We start from the raw sequence: 22,435 nt of genomic DNA on the forward strand, positions 1-22,435 counted from the left end.
GTCAATGGATATTCAGGTATTCCTTACAGATATCAGTGTTCCAATGTAACTAGCGCTAATTTTGAAAAAAAAGTGGTTTGGAAATAGCGAAGTGCTACTTGTATTTATGGCCCTATAACTTACAAAAAAAGCAAAGAACATGTAAACATTGGGTATTTCTAAACTCAGGACAAAATTTAGAAACTATTTAGCATGGGTGTTTTTTATTGGTTGTAGATGTGTAACAGATTTTGGGGGTCAAAGTTAGAAAAAGTGTGTTTTTTCCATTTTTTCCTCATATTTTATAATTTTTTTTATAGTAAATTATAAGATATAATGAAAATAATGTTATCTTTAGAAAGTCCATTTAATGGCGAGAAAAACGGTATATAATATGTGTGGGTACAGTAAATGAGTAAGAGGAAAATTACAGCTGAACACAAACACCACAGAAATGTAAAAATAGCCATTGTCATTAAGGGTAAGAAAATTGAAAAATGGTCCGGTCATTAAGGGGTTAAAGATCTGTCATTTGTTTTTTATTTTCTGTAATTTAGTGTTTTTTTGTGATTTAGCTAATTTAATTTAATTTATTTAATTGTATTTAATTTAGTTAATTTATTTAATTGTAGTGTAGTGTTAGGTGTTATTGTAACTTAGGTTAGGTTTTATTTTACAGGTCAATTTGTATTTATTTTAGCTAGGTAGTTATTAAATAGTTAATAACTATTTAATAACTATTCTGCCTAGTTAAAATAAATACAAACTTGCCTGTAAAATAAAAATAAACCCTAACGGCTAGATTTGGAGTTTTGTCGGTAACGACCCGCGTAGCTAAAGCCGGCTTTTTTCTGGCCGCACCATAAAAATAACTCTGGTATTGAGAGTCCACAAAAAGGCTGCGTTAGGCTCCAAAAAAGGAGCGTAGAGCATTTTTAACGCAGCTTCAACTCTCGATACCAGAGTTGTTACGCAAGCGGCCAGCCTCAAAAACGTGCTTGTGCACGATTCCCCCATAGGAAACAATGGGGCTGTTTGAGCTGAAAAAAAACCTAACACCTGCAAAAAAGCCGCGTTCAGCTCCTAACGCAGCCCCATTGTTTGCTATGGGGAAACACTTCCTACGTCTGCACCTAACACCCTAACATGTACCCCGAGTCTAAACACCCCTAGCCTTACACTTATTAACCCATAATCTGCCGCCCCCGCTATCGCTGACCCCTGCATATTATTTTTAACCCCTAATCAGCCGCTCCGTAAACCGCCACTACTTACATTATCCTTATGTACCCCTAATCTGCTGCCCCTAACACCGCCGACCCCTATATTATATTTATTAACCCCTAATCTGCCCCCTCAACGTCGCCTCCACCTGCCTACACTTATTAACCCCTAATCTGCCAAGCGGAACGGAGCGCTACTATAATAAAGTTATTAACCCCTAATCCGCATCACTAACCCTATAATAAATAGTATTAACCCCTAATCTGCCCTCCCTAACATCGCCGACACCTAACTTCAAACATTAACCCCTAATCCGCCGACCGGAGCTCACAGCTACTATAATAAATGTATTAACCCCTAAAGCTAAGTCTAACCCTAACACTAACACCCCCCTAAGTTAAATATAATTTTAATTTAACGAAATTAATTAACTCTTATTAAATAAATTATTCCTATTTAAAGCTAAATACTTACCTGTAAAATAAATCCTAATATAGCTACAATATAAATTATAATTACATTGTAGCTATTTTAGGATTAATATTTATTTTACAGGCAACTTTGTAATTATTTTAACCAGGTACAAAAGCTATTAAATAGTTAAGAACTATTTAATAGTTACCTAGTTAAAATAATAACAAAATTACCTGTAAAATAAATCCTAACCTAAGTTACAATTAAACCTAACACTATACTATCATTAAATTAATTAAATAAAATACCTACAATTACCTACAATTAAACCTAACACTACACTATCAATAAATAAATTAAATACAATTCCTACAAATAACTACAATGAAATAAACTAACTAAAGTACAAAAAATAAAAAAGAACTAAGTTACAAAAAATAAAAAAATATTTACAAACATAAGAAAAATATTACAACAATTTTTAAACTAATTACACCTACTCTAAGCCCCTTAATAAAATAACAAAGACCCCCAAAATAACAAAATGCCCTACCCTATTCTAAATTACTACATTTCAAAGCTCTTTTACCTTACCAGCCCTAAACAGGGCCCTTTGCGGGGCATGCCCCAAGAAATTCAGCTCTTTTGCCTGTAAAAAAAAAACATACAATACCCCCCCCCAACATTACAACCCACCACCCACATACCCCTAATCTAACCCAAACCCCCCTTAAATAAACCTAACACTAAGCCCCTGAAGATCTTCCTACCTTGTCTTCACCCTACCAGGTTCACATATCCCTCCTGAAGAGCTCCTCCAATGTCCTGATCCAAGCCCAAGCGGGGGGCTGAAGAGGTCCATGATCCGGCTGAAGTCTTCATCCAAGCGGGAGCTGAAGAGGTCCATGATCCGGATGAAGTCTTCATCCAAGCGGGAGCTGAAGAGGTCCATGATCCGGATGAAGTCTTCTATCAACGGCATCTTCAATCTTCTTTCTTCCGGATCCATCTTGCAGACCTCCAACGCGGAACATCCTCTTCTCCCGACGCCTACTAGCCGAATGACGGTTCCTTTAAGGGACGTCATCCAAGATGGCGTCCCTCGAATTCCGATTGGCTGATAGGATTCTATCAGCCAATCGGAATTAAGGTAGGAATATTCTGATTGGCTGATGGATTCGATCAGCCAATCAGATTGAGCTTGCATTCTATTGGCTGTTCCGATCAGCCAATAGAATGCGAGCTCAATCTGATTGGCTGATTGGATCAGCCAATCGGATTGATCTTGATTCTGATTGGCTGATTCCATCAGCCAATCAGAATATTCCTACCTTAATTCCGATTGGCTGATAGAATCCTATCAGCCAATCGGAATTCGAGGGACGCCATCTTGGATGACGTCCCTTAAAGGAACCGTCATTCGGCTAGTAGGCATCGGGAGAAGAGGATGTTCCGCGTCGGAGGTCTGCAAGATGGATCCGGAAGAAAGAAGATTGAAGATGCCGTTGATAGAAGACTTCATCCGGATCATGGACCTCTTCAGCTCCCGCTTGGATGAAGACTTCCTCCGGATCATGGACCTCTTCAGCCCCCCGCTTGGGCTTGGATCAGGACATTGGAGGAGCTCTTCAGGACGGATCGGTGAACCTGGTAGGGTGAAGACAAGGTAGGAAGATCTTCAGGGGCTTAGTGTTAGGTTTATTTAAGGGGGGTTTGGGTTAGATTAGGGGTATGTGGGTGGTGGGTTGTAATGTTGGGGGGGTATTGTATGTTTTTTTTTACAGGCAAAAGAGCTGAATTTCTTAAGGCATGCCCCGCAAAGGGCCCTGTTCAGGGCTGGTAAGGTAAAAGAGCTTTGAACTTTTTTAATTTAGGGTAGGGCTTAGAGTAGGTGTAATTAGTTTAAAATTGTTGTAATATTTTTCTTATGTTTGTAAATATTTTTTTATTTTTTGTAACAGTTCTTTTTTATTTTTTTGTACTTTAGATAGTTTATTTCATTGTAGTTATTTGTAGGTATTGTATTTAATTTATTTATTGATAGTGTAGTGTTAGGTTTAATTGTAGATAATTGTAGGTATTTTATTTAATTAATTTATTGATAGTGTAGTGGTAGGTTTAATTGTAACTTAGGTTAGGATTTATTTTACAAGTAAATTTGTAATTATTTTAACTATTTTAGCTATTAAATAGTTCTTAACTATTAAATAGCTATTGTACCTGGTTAAAATAATTACAAAGTTGCCTGTAAAATAAATATTAATCCTAAAATAGCTACAATGTAATTATTCGTTATATTGTAGCTATATTAGGGTTTATTTTACAGGTAAGTATTTAGCTTTAAATAGGAATAATTTATTTAATAAGAGTTAATTAAGTTTGTTAGATTACAATTATATTTAACTTAGGGGGGTGTTAGGGTTAGACTTAACTTTAGGGGTTAATACATTTATTAGAATAGCGGTGAGCTCCGGTCGGCAGATTAGGGGTTAATAATTGAAGTTAGGTGTTGGCGATGTTAGGGAGGGCAGATTAGGGGTTAATACTATTTATTATAGGGTTAGTGAGGCGGATTAGGGGTTAATAACTTTATAATAGTAGCAGTGCAGTCCGCTCGGCAGATTAGGGGTTAATAAGTGTAGGCAGGTGGAGGCGACGTTGTGGGGGGCAGATTAGGGGTTAATAAATATAATATAGGGGTCAGCGGTGTTAGGGGCAGCAGTTTAGGGGTACATAGCTATAATGTAGGTGGCGGCGCTTTGCGGTCGGCAGATTAGGGGTTAATTATTGTAGGTAGCTGGCGGTGACGTTGTGGGGGGCAGATTAGGAGTTAATAAATATAATACAGGGGTCGGCGGTGTTAGGGGCAGCAGATTAGGGGTACATAAGTATAACGTAGGTGGCGGTCGGCAGATTAGGGGTTAAAAATTTTTAATTGAGTGGCGGCGAGGTGGGGGGGCCTCGGTTTAGGGGTACATAGGTAGTTTATGGGTGTTAGTGTACTTTAGAGTACAGTAGTTAAGAGCTTTATGAACCGGCGTTAGCCCAGAAAGCTCTTAACTACTGACTTTTTTCCTGCGGCTGGAGTTTTGTCGTTAGATGTCTAACGCTCACTTCAGACACGACTCTAAATACCGGAGTTAGAAAGATCCCATTGAAAAGATAGGATACGCAATTGACGTAAGGGGATCTGCGGTATGGAAAAGTTGCGGCTGAAAAGTGAGCGTTAGACCCTATTTTGAGTGACTCCAAATACCGGAGTTAGCCTAAAACCAGAGTTAGGAGCCTCTAACGCTGGTTTTCACGGCTAACGCCAAACTCCAAATCTAGGCCTAAGCTAGCTACAATGTAACTATTAGTTATATTGTAGCTAGCTTAGGGTTTATTTTATAGGTAAGTGTTCAGTTTTAAATAGGAATAATTTAGTTAATGATAGTAATTTTATTTAGATTTATTTTAATTATATTTAAGTTAGGGGGTGTTAGGGTTAGGGTTAGACTTAGATTTAGGGGTTAATACATTGAATATAGTGGCGGCGACGTTGGGGGCGGCAGATTAGAGGTTAATAAGTGTAGGTAGGTTGCGGAGACATGGGGGGCGGGAGATTAGGGGTTAATAAATATAATGTAGGTGTCGGCGATGTTGGGGCAGCAGATTAGGGGTTAATAAGAATAATGTTGGTGTCGGTGATGTCAGGTGCGGCAGATTATGGGTAAATAAGTGTAAAATTTGGGGTGTTTAGACTCGGGGTTCATGTTAGGGTGTAAACATAAAATGTGTTTCCCCATAGGAATCAATGGGACTGTGTTACTGAGTTTTACGCTGCTTTTTTGGCAGGTGTTAGACATTTTCTCAGCCGGCTCTGCCCATTGATGTCTATGGGGAAATTGTGCACGAGCACGTATGACCAGCTCACCGCTGACTTAAGCAGCGCTGGTATTGGAGTGCGGTATGGAGCAAAATTTTGCTCAACGCTCACTTCTTGCCTTTTAACGCTGGGTTTGTAAAAACCTGTAATACCAGCGCTGCAGGGAAGTGAGCGGTGAGAATAAACTGCACATTAGCACCGCACAGCTCATAATGCAAAACTCATAATCTGGCAGAATGTTTGTATTTCTTTCCCACCCTTTATTTTATTGCTGCTTTGTATTCTCTCACTGGTTAGTATTACCAGGGGGGGGCAAGATAATTATAAATTAACAACAAAATATAAGAAATTTCTATATCTTGGCCCATACCCTGGTTAATACTTACCAGACTTCTTCACTTTGCTTGGTTCACCTGTTTTGGCTGGACCTCGCTAGGAGGAGGAAGGGGTGGTGTCCCATTGGAAGCTTTTATGGTACATGAAGGGAGTGGATAGTTCTGTCCACGCCCCTCTTGAGAGGGGGTCTCCCTGGTAAATATTACCCAGGGTATGGGCCAAGATATAGAAATTGCTTATATTTTGTTGTTAATTTCCAATTAGCCCTTATGAAATTAGTACAAACAAAACATCAACAGCAATATAATTACACTGCAATGTGTTGCTGGAAGAATATGAGTTTTATTCATTTTTCAATTAGCATGTTGGATTTTACAAATTTAAATTTTTCCTATTTAATTTTGCAATTGAACATATTTTTTCCAAAACCAGATGCCAGGGATGTATCTGTATATATCTATACCTATATATAATAATTTATTTATATATATACACACACTCACTGGCCACTTTATTAGGTACACCTTGCTAGAACCGGGTTGGACCCTCTTTTGCCTTCAGAACTGCCTTAAATCTTCGTGGCATAGATTTAACAAGTTGTTGGAAACATTTCTCAGACATTTTGGTCCATTTTGACATGATAGCATCACGCAGTTGCTGCAGATTTGTCAGCTGCACATCCATGATGCAAATCTCCAGTTCCACCAAATCCCAAAGGTGCTCTATTGTATTAAGATCTGGTGACTGTGGAGGTCATTGGAGTACAGTGAACTCATTGTCATGTTCAAGAAACCAGTTTGAGATGATTTGAGCTTTTTGACATGGTGCATTATCCTGCGGGAAGTAGCCATCAGAAGATGGGTACACTGTAGTCATAAAGGGATGGACATGGTCAGCAACAATACTCTGGTAGGCCATGGTGTTTAAATGATGCTCAATTGGTACTAAGGGGCCCAAAGTGTGCCAAGAAAATATCCACCACACCATTACACCCCCACCACCAGCCTAAACTGTTGATACAAGGCAGGATGGATCCATGCTTTCATGTTGTTTATGCCAAATTATGCCCCTACCATCTGAATATCGCAGTTGAAATCGAGACTCATCAGACCAGGCAACATTTTTCCGATCTTCTATTGTCCAATTTTGGTGAGCCTTTGTGAATTGTTGCCTCAGTCTCCTGTTCTTAGCTGACAGGAGTGGCACCCAGTGTGGTCTTCTGCTGCTGGAGCCCATCTGCTTCAAGGTGCGACTTGTTGTGAGTTTAAAGATGTGATTCTGCATACCTTGGTTGTAACAAGTGGTTATTTGAGTTACTGTTGCCTTTCTATAATCTCAAAACAGTCTGCCCATTCTCCTCTGACCTCTGACATCAACAAGGCATTTTCGTCCACATAACTGCAACTCACTGAATTTTTTCTCTTTTTCTGAACATTCTCTGTAAACCCTAGAGACGGTTGTGTGTTAAAGGGACAGTCTAGGCCAAAATAAACTTTCATGATTCAGATAGAGCATGTAATTTTAAACAATTTTCCAATTTACTTTTATCACCAATTTTGCTTTGTTCTCTTGGTATTCTTAGTTGAAAGCTTAACCTAGGAGGTTCATATGCTAATTTCTTAGACCTTGAAGCCCACCTCTTTCAGATTGCATTTTAACAGTTTTTCACCACTAGAGGGTGTTAGTTCACATATTTCATATAGATAACACTGTGCTCGTGCCCGGGAAGTTATCTGGGAGCAGGCACTGATTGGCTAGACTGCAAGTCTGTCAAAAGAACTGAAAAAAGGGGCAGTTTGCAGAGGCTTAGATACAAGATAATCACAGAGGTTAAAAGTATATTATTATAACTTTGTTAGTTATGCAAAACTGGGAAATGGGTAATAAAGGGATTATCTATCTTTTAAAACAATAAAAATTCTGGTGTAGACTGTCCCTTTAAAATCCCAGTAGATCAGCAGTTTTTGAAATACTCAGACCAGCCGTCTGGCACCAACAACCATACCACATTCAAAGTCACCTATATCCCCTTCTCCACCAGTCTGATGCTCAGTTTGAACTTCAGCAAGTCGTCTTCACCATGTCTAGATGCCTAAATGCATTGAGTTGCTGCCATGTGATTGGCTGATTAGCAATTTGTGTTACCAAGCAATTTAACAGGTGTACCTAATAAAGTGGCCAGTGAGTATATATATACACTGTATATATACTGTATACACACACACATATATATATATATATATATATATATATATATATATATATATATTTATATATATATTGTGCACAGAAAAAGCACACTCCAAAGGTCTTATCATATATAATGTGGTCACTTTAATATATTAAAGTGACCACATTATATATGATAAGACCTTTGGAGTGCACTTTTTTTGTGCATATTATGATAAATTTTGCTGCACCCAAGGCTGCTGTTTATTTCGTTCTGGAGTGCACACTGTCAGGAGTTTATATATATATATATATATATATATATATATATATATATATTATTTTTTTAAATGTAAGCTCTCTGTATTAGAAATATGTATTATTGTATATATTGCAAGCACTACGTGTATTAACATATTGTAATTTCAACTTTTTTTATTGTATTGCAGTTTTACAAAATAACTATTCAGATAGTAAATAATAAACTCAAAGCTATTTCTATCTGTTTTGTTAACTAGCTGTCTAGCTATCAGTAGTGAGGACAGTATAGTAAAAAGGCATGCAATCAACAGAGGAAGATACAAAGGGGCCCGAATTATCAAGCTCCGAATGGAGCTTGATGACCCTGTTCCCGCGTGAGTCTTCAGGCTCGCCGGAAACAGTAGTTATGAAGCAGCGGTCTAAAGACCGCTGCTCCATAACTTGTCAGCTGCCTCTGAGGCCATGGTCTTCAATCCGCCCGATCCTATACGATCGGGCTGATTGACACTCCTGCTAGTGGCCGATTGGTCGCAAATCTGCAGAGGGCGGAATTGCACAAGCAGTTCACCAGAACTGCTTGTGCAATGATAAATGCTGACAGCATATGCTGTCGGCATTTATCGATGTGTGGCGGACATGATATGCTACATCGTATTCATGTCTGCTCGCACTTTAGTAAATCGGCCCCAACGGCTGGATTTCAAAGTAAGAGCAATATAGCACATAAATAACAAAGCAAACATACAAGACCTGCAATTTAAAGTGAAAGGCAGTAAAAAATAATCTGCACAAGAACTGCATTTAAAATATTGCGCTACTTTAACCTGATCACTATGAATCAAGATAAGAGTGGTGATATGATGCAGCAAACTTTAGAGACAAGATCCTATGCCTCTGGCTCTAAATATTCAATGCACTCCTGCAGATCATCAGCCAGTTCTGCAGCTCTCAGAGCTAAAGCTAGAGCGCAGGCAGTTTAAGTAGCCATTTCTTATGCTGAAAAAAAATCAGACATGATAAAGCAGAAAGCAGCACTATAAGCAGAAGCAGCTAGGCGCAAAGCAGATATGGAAGCAGAGATAGCAAGGTGTGAAGCTGAAACAGTGCAATGCAAGGCAGAGTTAGAAGCTAATATGCCTGTGCTAAAGATTCAAAAGGCAGCATCTGCAGAAGCAGCAGTCTATGAAGCAGCAGCTGAACTAGAAGAGTTATCACTTAAAGATTTTGCAGAAATAACTACTCATGATTCAGTACAAAGGACTCATGAGTATGTACAGAACCATGCTCGGGACCAAGATAAAACAGAGTATTCTTCTATCCAACCTATGTCCAGCACGACGCCACAGTTTCCTGACTCAAGATATTTACAGTCCACTCCAAGTATTCCGGACTTGCACCCTCCTTCTCACACTGACACTGCAAATGTCTCAACACCAAGGGTGCACTTTCAAGAAAACAGAAGCTATGTTGATCTACAACATCCATCACATACATAATATGGACTCTCGCGTATCCCCTTTTATAAACAGTCCATTAGGAACTTCTATCTGCTTTAGATGCTGTGCATCCACCAGACACATTGCCAAGGACTGCAACAATAACATAAGATGCAGAGAATGCAACAGTGAGCAGCATACCTCAGTATTGCATCTAGGTCCAGCTCCCTGGGCAGCAGAATCTCCTTTACATAAGGAAGAGCAAAGCGGGGAGCAAGAAGAAGCTGCTCCATCCACTGTCGTATCCAAGTGTACAGAGGTATGTGGGAAAGGGACAAGGCCCAGATAATGTTCCAAGATTTGTTTAGTGACTGTATATCCCTCTAACAAACCTGTTCTGCAAAAATGTATGCAGTGTTAGATGCTCAAAGTAATTGTTCATTAGCCAAATCAGAGTTTTTTAATGTGTTTAACATTAGTGGTGAAACATTTTCCTACACTCTAAGAACATGATCAGGCATGACAGAGGAAACAGTGTGTAGGGTATCCAACTTCACTGTTCAGTCTATTGATGGGAAAACACACATAAAACGCCCCATACTTATCGAATGTGACATGATACCTGATGACAGGTCAGATATTCCAACACCTGAGATTACACAGCATTTCCCTCATCTGAAATCCTTAACAGACAAGATCCCAGCACTTGATCCTAATGCACAAATACTTCTCTTGTTAGGAAGAGACATTCTGAAGGTGCACAAGGTACGCAAGCAGATTAATGGGCCCCACAACAGTCCTTATGCAAAACATTTAGATTTAGGTTGGGTCATAGTTTGGGAAGTATGCTCAGGAGAAGCTCATAGACCAGCAGATGTGAACTTTTTCAAGACAAATGTGCTGCCTAGTGGACACACTTCTCTATTCAGCCCATGCAATAGCCAAATACAGGTAAAAGAGACCTTTGATGCTTGTAAACAACAGTCATACACCACCATTGTGTTATTTAGGAACTGCAACTCACAATGCGGACAGTTTAGACTTTAGATAATAATGTGTTTGTTACAACTCCAAACGATGACAAAACTGCTATGTCTATTCAAGATGGTATGTTCCTTAATTTAGTTGAAAAAGAGATGTTTATTGATGAGGCAAATTACTGGGTAGCACCCCTACCATTTCGCTCACCTCGCCTTAGACTGCCAAACAACATAGAGCAGGCCCAGAAAACACTCCTTGCTCTACAGCGTTCCTTTGTGAGAAACCCGAGATGAAGGAACATTTTGTTAACTTTATGCAAAAGATCTTTGACCATGACTAAGCAGAACCTGCCCCACCATTGGAACCAGGTGAGGAGTGCTGGTACCTACCAATCTTTGGTGTCTATCACCCTCAGAAGCCAGGACAGATCAGAGTAGTTTTCGACTCAAGTGCTCAGTTTGAAGGCTTCTCACTGAATGACACACTCCTAAGTGGACCTGATTTAAATAAAACACTACTAGGTGTCCTTTTACGTTTCTGCAAAGAGCAAGTTGCAATTGCTGCTGATGTACAACTTCTCTCCAAAAACTTTTAACTTATCGCTCATGCGTTAACTTGATACGCACTAAACTAACTGTTCTAAACTTGAAGGAAGTTATGTGTATTTGGCATTTGAATATTCTTCACATAGAAGAAAAAAATATTTTTATTTAAAATATTTTAAATATACCTAAATATCTACATGAATTTACACAGGTATATATATATATATATAATCCAAGAGATTTGCACTCTCAGCTGTAGTCTAGCATGCCAGAGTGGCAGGAGGAGAAAAATGCATCCAAACGAAAGGTTTGCACTCGCTGGGCTTATATCAAGTATACATTTTATTGATATGTGATGTTTCAGGGATCAAAACACTCCCTAGCCCAGGCTATATATATATATATATATATATATATAAAAATAAATATATAGGCCTCAGAGATACGACTGGTTCGATTCCAGACCACTGCAATAAAGCGATTATTGCAATAAAGCTAGTCACACATAGCGGCTGTTACAGAGTGATATGAACTATGCAGCACTTTACAATCCTTCTCCTGTGTGAAAGAGCCTGCCCAAAATTATTTGCTACTTATGGAGTCAGCACATGCGAGGTTGCAAGGAGCTGATCAGAACATCGGGTGTACTGAAACACATAATTCCACAGCTGCTGAGCCTTGGTTTGTGAGCGCAGCGGAGGTGAAACCACTTCAAGATCGGGCGGATGCGGCCGACTGCCCACAATACAGGATGGACCAATATTGTGCTCCAGAGCTGACCTGCACTCATGATTCCTCCCTAGTGAGTACTGGAGTTCTATTGAAGGCCGCATCAAGTCCTCACACTCTTCTCCGCTCCTCGTTTCAGGTGGATTTGCTATGGATGAGCATTCAAACCCACTGGTATTATTTCCTCCATTGCTCTGATCACCTTTTTAATTGTTGCAGCCCTACATCTGCGGCCACTCGTATTGGGATCGGGTAACACTGTCACTGCTCCTAAATGCGACCCACACAAAAAGGACTATATATATTTTGTATACTGTGCAATGATGATTCTATTATGAAATATATATGTTTGTGTTGAGTATTCTTAGACCTACATAGTTGGTGTGGATGTTACTTAGTTTATACTATTTCCTCATATGTTCTGTTTTGTATTGTGCTCTAAGCAGATCCTGAATATCTAGATGCCTCTTCTTTTTATTGCACTTTATTAAGTTTTAAAGCTGTAAACTTATCTAGTTAGCGCTTCCACTGCCAACTCTAAAAACTGACTATCTACACTAGCTCTCATTCTAGGTTGAATCTATATACATAGCACTGTGCATCTAGCTCTTGTAGAGTGTTTGGCATTGAGTATCCAATCTAGAGGAAGATTTACATTTTCATTCCCCTTTTATGCTGTCAGCACCGTATCGGCTTAAGCCTCCCACAGTTTAACCACTTGGAACCCCATAGCACTGGAAAATTACTTGAGGACCCTCACAGACATACAGCACTAAATGTATATAAAAGAAACAAATTCCGCAACAGTGGTGTAAAGAAGGACCGGGAGAGATTTGCAAGTAAAATTGTATTTAATACATCTCAAAGCGTGTATAACATAACAGGCACAGCAAACAGACCCCGCTGACGCGTTTCCCGCTTCACAAGCGGTTCATCAGAGCTGGGAGAAAAGGTGTTACAGACAGCTGTTAAATCATAGGTAAACAAAGGTGAGCAGCCAATCAGCATACAGAATCCTCACCTACGTCTCAACAATCTCTATACAAGATAGTTTTCACTATCCCTAAAGTTGATATAAATTCATTCTGAACAACACATATATACAAAAGATCATTAAAACAGAACACCAATTCTAAAATGAGTAATGAATCAAAGTACAGAATATCGGAACCCTTTAACAAAAGAACAGTGCAACTGTTATTGCATTAAAGTAACAGTTTCCCGCATTATAATAGCCACCACTGTAAAAAAGTCAAATGCAAGCGAAAATCTTATACGGCAAACGCAGGAATATGTTACAATGCAATAACCATACATGATAGAATTACACCATGATCGAACAAGAGATAGAATTATATATTAACAACCCAAAGAACATATTGATACATTTGATACTGTTACTAGGACTAAATGTGTAATGTCAAATAGAAATGTTCCATTATTTAAAACAAAGTATCACATTACTCATATTATTACCTAGTCTTAAAGAATATAGTGAAAACTAGTATTGTACTTTCACAAATGTATGGAACATAAAATGAATTGTTAAGCATCAATGAACAGTTTAATATCGCTTATTTTATTGATCCCTAGGGGGGAACCAGTTTTTAAAGTATAGATCCAATAGATCTCTCTATTACTTAGAGCCTTATACCTGTCACCACCTCTGATATTCATTTTTACTTGTTCAATATCTTGGAAACGAAAATACTTAAATTTGTCAATATGTTCGTAAAAGTGCTTTGCCACTGGTGTTTTTGGTACATCTGCCTCTAGGGACAAAATATGTTCTCTGATCCTATCCTTTAAGCCCCTAGAGGTGAGACCCACATATTGAAAATTACAATGTAAGCAGGTAATGAGGTACACCACAAATGTAGAGCTACAATTGATACGTTCCCTAATCTTATAAGTTGTGTTAGTATTTGTTGAATGGAAAGTATCTCCAACAAGAGCAAAATCACAGCTCTTGCATGGTCTCACTCCACATTTGTAGAAACCACATTTTTTAGACAACCAATTGCCAGTTCTACCCTCCATCACCTGAGTGTTGGTATTAGCTCTAGAAGTAGAATTCTTATTAATTTTGTCCCCTATAGTATCAGATATATAGGAGATAAATTTACAGTTTCTCGATAATACCTTAAGATCTTCATCCATTTCTAATAGGGGTAACCTTTTTTTAATAACATTGCAAATAGCATCATATTGGTTGCTAAACTTAGTTATAAAATTGACACCAATACTGTCATGGGTCACACTCCTATTTCTAGGTTTTTGTTTGTCTTTGAGTAAATTCCCTCTGTTAAAACCAGAGACTAAATTGGCAATTTTAACTAATTCTTCTGAATTATAACCTCTATCAACCAGACGTGTAGTTAATTCATTTGCATGTTTCCAATAACTATCCAATGTACTACAATTAAGCATTAGCCTGATATATTGACCCTTGGGGATTCCCTTTTTCAGATGTTTAGGATGTAGAGAATCAGCTCTTAAGATAGTGTTCCCAGAGGTCTCCTTTCTATAGACTTCAGTGACAATTGAGTTCACATTATGTCCTATGAGTACATCCAGGTAAGATATACTATCACTGGAAACATTATAGGTAAAACTGAGGTTGTTATCATTAAGATTCAGATTATCAACAAATCTCTCTAGATTATTTATTTCACCCCCCCAGACTATCAAGATATCGTCGATGTACCTGGTATATAACATGATGTCATCTTTATAGGGGTTATCATTGCTAAAGATCTTACTTGTTTCAAAATCAGCTAAATATAGATTCGCATACGAGGGGGCAAATTTTGCCCCCATCGCTGTCCCTCTAAGTTGTAGATAAAAATCACCATTGTACATAAAATAATTGTGATGTAAGAGAAAAGAAATAGCTTCTATTAGAAACTTGATTAAGCTATCATCATAACCAGAATACCTAAGGAACATTCTTCTGATGGCACTTAATCCCTGTTCATGCGGTATGCATGAGTATAGGGAAACTGCATCTATAGTAGAGAATACAAAACCTTCCTTCCATTCAAAATCTTCGATGGACCTTAGTAAGTGTTTGGTATCTCTTAAGAACCCTGGTAATGATTGAACTATTGGCTGTAGCTGTGCATCAACCCACTGACCCAATCTTTCCCCCAGAGAGCCAATTGCAGAAATAATTGGTCTCCCTGGGGGATTGACCAAGGACTTGTGTATTTTATGTAAATACTTAAACACTGGTATCCTTGGGTATTCAACAAATATTGAATCTACTAGCTTGTTAGTAAGAACAGCATTTTCTTTCCCTAAATCTAATAAATGTTTGAGCTCCTTCTGAAATTTAATGGTGGGATTGAAGGTAAGCTTTTTATATGTTTTAGTGTCACCCAACTGACGAAAAACTTCTTTATTGTAGTCAGCTTTATCTAACACAACAATGGACCCTCCCTTATCAGAATTGACTATCATCAGGTCAGAATTGGTACTCAATCGGTTTAATGCAGATATTTCTTTTTTATTTAGGTTACTGTATTTAAATGTTTTCTTACCAGTATCCTTATTTAGTTTCATAGATAGTTCTATTAAATCTTATTCTAGAATTGAATGGAACAACTCAATCACATCATTTCGTGCCTGTATTGGATAAAAAGTGGTAGACTTAGGTTTCAACATTGATTGTTGTTTCGATACAGCCCCAGAACAAGATCCAACACTCTGTAAATAACAAAGTGTCACAACATCACATAATTCTTTGAAGTTACAATTATCATTAATGGCAATCGTGTCTCTCATATCTTCCTCCACAACCTATGGTTCAACAGTGGCACCAAAATGCTTTTTCAAAGCTATTTTATGTATGAACTTATTGACGTCCAGTATCGTATCAAATAGATTAAAGTCTCTTGCAGGAGAAAAACCCAATCCCTTTGATAGTACAGATCTCTCATATGACCCCAAGTTCTTGGAGGATAGATTAATTATTTGATGTTCTTTTTGTTGTTCTTCTTCCATTGTGTCCTTCGACTTGGATACCTGGGTACACTCTTGGTAGTTTCTTCTCCCTCCACAGTTACTGTTGTACTTTTCTCCTTTTTTGAGTGCTCGTCTGGTGACTGCCCGTTTTTTGGCCTTGCTCCCAGTTCACTACTGTCGGTCATTGGTACTCTCACTGGCATGGAAGTAGTTGGCAGAGACTTTGTTGGTATGGAAGTGGTTGACATAGAAGAAGATGCATTGCTGGAATCACTGAGGCCTGTTGCACTCTCAAAACTGGAAAATGTCACTTTGCGTTGACTTTTATTCTTGTTTTTGTTGTTTGTCTTCTGTTTATTTCTTCGTTGTTTCCTGTCTGCACTCCAGCTATAAACTATCCCCAGTTCATAATCTTTAGAATCCCTTTCATATTTCTTGTATTTGTTATCTGACAACTCTATACTTAATTTCTCTAGAGTATCATCAAGTTGTTTTTGAAAGGGTAACATTCTTTCATCATCCTTGAAAACAACCAATTCTTTATCCAAATCTTCAATCTCTGTTAAGATGGTTACTCTCTGTTCTTTTTTAAATTTGACAAGTTTCTCCATAAGGATCAGAAAACACTCTGAAAGGGACTGATTCCAATCCTGCATAAACTCTGGGAATTCCTTGTGGAATGCTGGAAATTTTTTCATTCTCAAACCTCGCGGTATCTTTTTTTTCCTCCAAATAGCATTCCAAAAATTCTATATCCCACCACAGTTTCAATTCTTTGATGTGTATTTTCTCCTTGTTTGCAAATAAGGTTCCTAATTCAACTTTGCTTTCACATATTGCTGTGACTTTAAATAATTTAGCAAATCTCTCCCTCCTGGCTGTATCAGTCACAGCGGCCATTATATTGTAATACTGACTTGGAAAAAGTTTGTAGCAAGAATGAACTGATAATGTCTCTATTGGAGAACTTTATAACAAATATTAATCACACAGAGAGACTTCTCAGTATTGATGCAGTATATACAACTTGTTATGATATACGTAATGAACATATGGTGAAACCGACTCTATCAATGAGTCCCACTCGTGCGGATGTCACCTATGTAATGCAGTTTAATTTTCCAAATACAAATAACGAAAAGGTAAGGACTCACCCAGATGGTGCCCTCTCAGTGTAGAATGATCCCTTGTTCTTCAGTTGCTGAAATTATGGCAGTCCTGTTATCACATTCAAACACCGAGCAACAGTGTGCACAGAGAGCGGCAATACAGGGCCTTCCTGAGTGCCAGCGTAATACCGGTTTAACAGGCGTGTACTACCACTGCAGCTGGGGCTCTCCAAACCCCTAATTATAAAGTCACAGAAAATAAACAAATTCCACAACAGTGGTGTAATGAAGGACCGGGAGAGATTTGCAAGTAAAATTGTATTATTACTGAGAAGTCTCTCTGTGTGATTAATATTTGTTATAAAGTTCTCCAATAGAGACTAACATCAGTTCATTCTTGCTACAAACTTTTTCCAAGTCAGTATTACAATATAATGGCCGCTGTGACTGATACAGCCAGGAGGGAGAGATTTGCTAAATTATTTAAAGGCACAGCAATATGTGAAAGCAAAGTTGAATAAGGAACCCTATTTGCAAACAAGGAGAAAATACACATCAAAGAATTGAAACTGTGGTGGGATATAGAATTTTTGGAATGCTATTTGGAGGAAAAAAAGATACCGCGAGGTTTGAGAATGAAAAAATTTCCAGCATTCCACAAGGAATTCCCAGAGTTTATGCAGGATTGGAATCAGTCCCTTTCAGAGTGTTCTCTGATCCTTATGGAGAAACTTGTCAAATTTAAAAAAGAACAGAGAGTAACCATCTTAACAGAGATTGAAGAATTGGATAAAGAATTGGTTGTTTTCAAGGATGATGAAAGAATGTTACCCTTTCAAAAACAACTTGATGATACTCTAGAGAAATTAAGTATAGAGTTGTCAGATAAGAAATACAAGAAATATGAAAGGGATTCTAAAGACTATGAACTGGGGATAGTTTATAGCTGGAGTGCAGACAGGAAACAACGAAGAAATAAACAGAAGACAAACAACAAAAACAAGAATAAAAGTCAACGCAAAGTGACATTTTCCAGTTTTGAGAGTGCAACAGGCCTCAGTGATTCCAGCAATGCATCTTCTTCTATGTCAACCACTTCCATACCAACAAAGTCTCTGCCAACTACTTCCACGCCAGTGAGAGTACCAATGACCGACAGTAGTGAACTGGGAGCAAGGCCAAAAAACGGGCAGTCACCAGACGAGCACTCAACAAAGGAGAAAAGTACAACAGTAACTGTGGAGGGAGAAGAAACTACCAAGAGTGTACCCAGGTATCCAAGTCGAAGGACACAATGGAAGAAGAACAACAAAAAGAACATCAAATAATTAATCTATCCTCCAAGAACTTGGGGTCATATGAGAGATCTGTACTATAAAAGGGATTGGGTTTTTCTCCTGCAAGAGACTTTAATCTATTTGATACGATACTGGACGTCAATAAGTTCATACGTAAAATAGCTTTGAAAAAGCATTTTGGTGCCACTGTTGTGGAGGAAGATATGAGAGACACGATTGCCATTAGTGATAATTGTAACTTCAAAGAATTATGTGATGTTGTGACACTTTGTGATTTACAGAGTGATAGATCTTGTTCTGGGGCTGTATTGAAACAACAATCAATGTTGAAACCTAAGTCTACCACTTTTTATCCAGTACAGGTACGAAATGATGTGATTGAGTTGTTCCATTCAATTCTAGAACAAGATTTAGTAGAACTATCTATGAAACTGAATAAGGATACTGGTAAGAAAACATTTAAATACAGTAACCTAAATAAAAAAGAAATATCTGCATTAAACCGATTGAGTACCAATTCTGACCTGATGATAGTCAATTCTGATAAGGGAGGGTCCATTGTTGTGTTAGATAAAGCTGACTACAATAAAGAAGTTTTTCGTCAGTTGGGTGACACTAAAACATATAAATAGCTTACCTTCAATCCCACCATTAAATTTCAGAAGGAGCTCAAACATTTATTAGATTTAGGGACAGAAAATGCTGTTCTTACTAACAAGCTAGTGGATTCAATATTTGTTGAATACCCAAGGATACCAGTGTTTAAGTATTTACATAAAATACACAAGTCCTTGGTCAATCCCCCAGGGAGACCAATTATTTCTGCAATTGGCTCTCTGGGGGAAAGATTGGGTCAGTGGGTTGATGCACAGCTACAGCCAATAGTTCAATCATTACCAGGGTTCTTAAGAGATACCAAACACTTACTAAGGTCCATCGAAGATTTTGAATGGAAGGAAGGTTTTGTATTCTCTACTATAGATGCAGTTTCCCTATACTCATGCATACCGCATGAACAGGGATTAAGTGCCATCAGAAGAATGCTCTTTAGGTATTCTGGTTATGATGATAGCTTAATCGAGTTTCTAATAGAAGCTATTTATGTTCTCTTACATCACAATTATTTTATGTACAATGGTGATTTTTATCTACAACTTAGAGGGACAGCGATGGGGGCAAAATTTGCCCCCTCGTATGCGAATCTATATTTAGCTGATTTTGAAACAAGGAAGATCTTTAGCAATGATAACCCATATAAAGATGACATCATGTTATATACCAGGTACATCGAAGATATCTTGATAGTCGGGGGGGGGGGTGAAATAAATAATCTAGAGAGATTTGTTGATAATCTGAATCTTAATGATAACAACCTCAGTTTTACCTATAATGTTTCCGGTGATAGTATATCTTACCTGGATGTACTCATAGGACATAATGTGAACTCAATTGTCACTGAAGTCTATAGAAAGGAGACCTCTGGGAACACTATCTTAAGAGCTGATTCTCTACATCCTAAACATCTGAAAAAGGGAATCCCCAAGGGTCAATATATCAGGCTAATGCGTAATTGTAGTACATTGGATAGTTATTGGAAACATGCAAATGAATTAACTACACGTCTAGTTGATAGAGGTTATAATTCAGAAGAATTAGTTAAAATTGCCAATTTAGTCTCTGGTTTTAACAGAGGGAATTTACTCAAAGACAAACAAAAACCTAGAAATAGGAGTGTGACCCATGACAGTATTGGTGTCAATTTTATAACTAAGTTTAGCAACCAATATGATGCTATTTGCAATGTTATTAAAAAAAGGTTACCCCTATTAGAAATGGATGAAGATCTTAAGGTATTATCGAGAAACTGTAAATTTATCTCCTATAGATCTTATACTATAGGGGACAAAATTCATAAGAATTCTACTTCTAGAGCTAATACCAACACTCAGGTGATGGAGGGTAGAACTGGCAATTGGTTGTCTAAAAAATGTGGTTTCTACAAATGTGGAGTGAGACCATGCAAGAGCTGTGATTTTGCTCTTGTTGGAGATACTTTCCATTCAACAAATACTAACACAACTTATAAGATTAGGGAACGTATCAATTGTAGCTCTACATTTGTGGTGTACCTCATTACCTGCTTACATTGTAATTTTCAATATGTGGGTCTCACCTCTAGGGGCTTAAAGGATAGGATCAGAGAACATCTTTTGTCCCTAGAGGCAGATTTACCAAAAACACTAGTGGCAAAGAACTTTTACGAACATATTGACAAATTTAAGTATTTTCGTTTCCAAGGTATTGAACAAGTAAAAATGAATATCAGAGGTGGTGACAGGTATAAGGCTCTAAGTAAGAGAGAGATCTATTGGATCTATACTTTAAAAACTGGTTCCCCCCTAGGGATCAATAAAATAAGCGATATAAACTGTTCATTGATGCTTAAAAATTCATTTTATGTTCCATACATTTGTGAAAGTACAATACTAGTTTTCACTATATTCTTTAAGACTAGATAATAATGTGAGTAATGTGATACTTTGTTTTAAATAATGGAACATTTCTATTTGACATTACACATTTAGTCCTAGTAACAGTATCAAATGTATCAATATGTTCTTTGGGTTGTTAATATATAATTCTATCTCTTGTTCGATCATGGTGTAATTCTATCATGTATGGTTATTGCATTGTAACATATTCCTGCGTTTGCCGTATAAGATTTTTGCTTGCATTTGACTTTTATACAGTGGTGGCTATTATAATGCGGGAAACTATTTCTTTAATGCAATAACAGTTGCACTGTTCTTTTGTTAAAGGGTTCCGATATTCTGTACTTCGATTTATTACTCATTTTAGAATTGGTGTTCTGTTTTAATGATCTTTTGTATATATGTGTTGTTCAGAATGAATTTATATCAACTTTAGGGATAGTGAAAACTATCTTGTATAGAGATTGTTGAGACGTAGGTGAGGATTCTGTATGCTGATTGGCTGCTCACCTTTGTTTACCTATGATTTAACAGCTGTCTGTAACACCTTTTCTCCCAGCTCTGATGAACCGCTTGTGAAGCGGGAAACGCGTCAGCGGGGTCTGTTTGCTGTGCCTGTTATGTTATACACGCTTTGAGATGTATTAAATACAATTTTACTTGCAAATCTCTCCCGGTCCTTCTTTACACCACTGTTGCGGAATTTGTTTCTTTTCTGTGACTTTATAATTAGGGGTTTGGAGAGCCCCAGCTGCAGTGGTAGTACACGCCTGTTAAACCGGTATTACGCTGGCACTCAGGAAGCCCCTGGATTGCCGCTCTCTGTGCACACTGTTGCTCGGTGTTTGAATGTGATAACAGGACTGCCATAATTTCAGCAACTGAAGAACAAGGGATCATTCTACACTGAGAGGGCACCATCTGGGTGAGTCCTTACCTTTTCGTTATTTGTACTTGGAAAATTAAACTGTATTACATAGGTGACATCCGCACGAGTGGGACTCATTGATAGAGTCGGTTTCACCATATGTTCATTACGTATATCATAACAAGTTGTATATACTGCATCAATACTGAGAAGTCTCTCTGTGTGATTACTAAATGTATATATCCCAGCGAGGGAAATGTCTAGCTCGCCTATCATCCAAATACTAACTAGGAGATTATAATATTTACCCCCTTACAGAGCATCAGGTTTATACTCCAATATTACCAATGACACCATTTTCACCCCGTCTGTTAGTGAGTTTGGAGATAAAGCTAGCAAAACCAACCAGAATTACACTACAGAGCTATAGTTACCAAGAGAGGTTCTCAAACATATAAATCCATTAGAAGTTAGTTTAACACCTACCATCTAGCCAAAACGTATAATTAATCCTATTTGCTACTCCATAAAATTTACCTTCTTCATGTTTTAATGTACTATGTTCATGAGTAGCTAAATATCATTTTCATTATACAACTATTCTACTTCTTCATTTATTAATAACCTATTCAATTGTATACGCTCAGGGTAAAGTGTGGTTGTACACTTCATAAAAGTATATTGTTGTTCTTCTTCACCTTTAGTCTAAAGATCACACTTTATTTTATCACACAAGTTATTACTTATTCTATTTACCAGC

Source organism: Bombina bombina, chromosome 1 (assembly GCF_027579735.1).
Source record: "Bombina bombina isolate aBomBom1 chromosome 1, aBomBom1.pri, whole genome shotgun sequence".
Taxonomy (NCBI): Eukaryota; Metazoa; Chordata; class Amphibia; order Anura; family Bombinatoridae; genus Bombina; species Bombina bombina.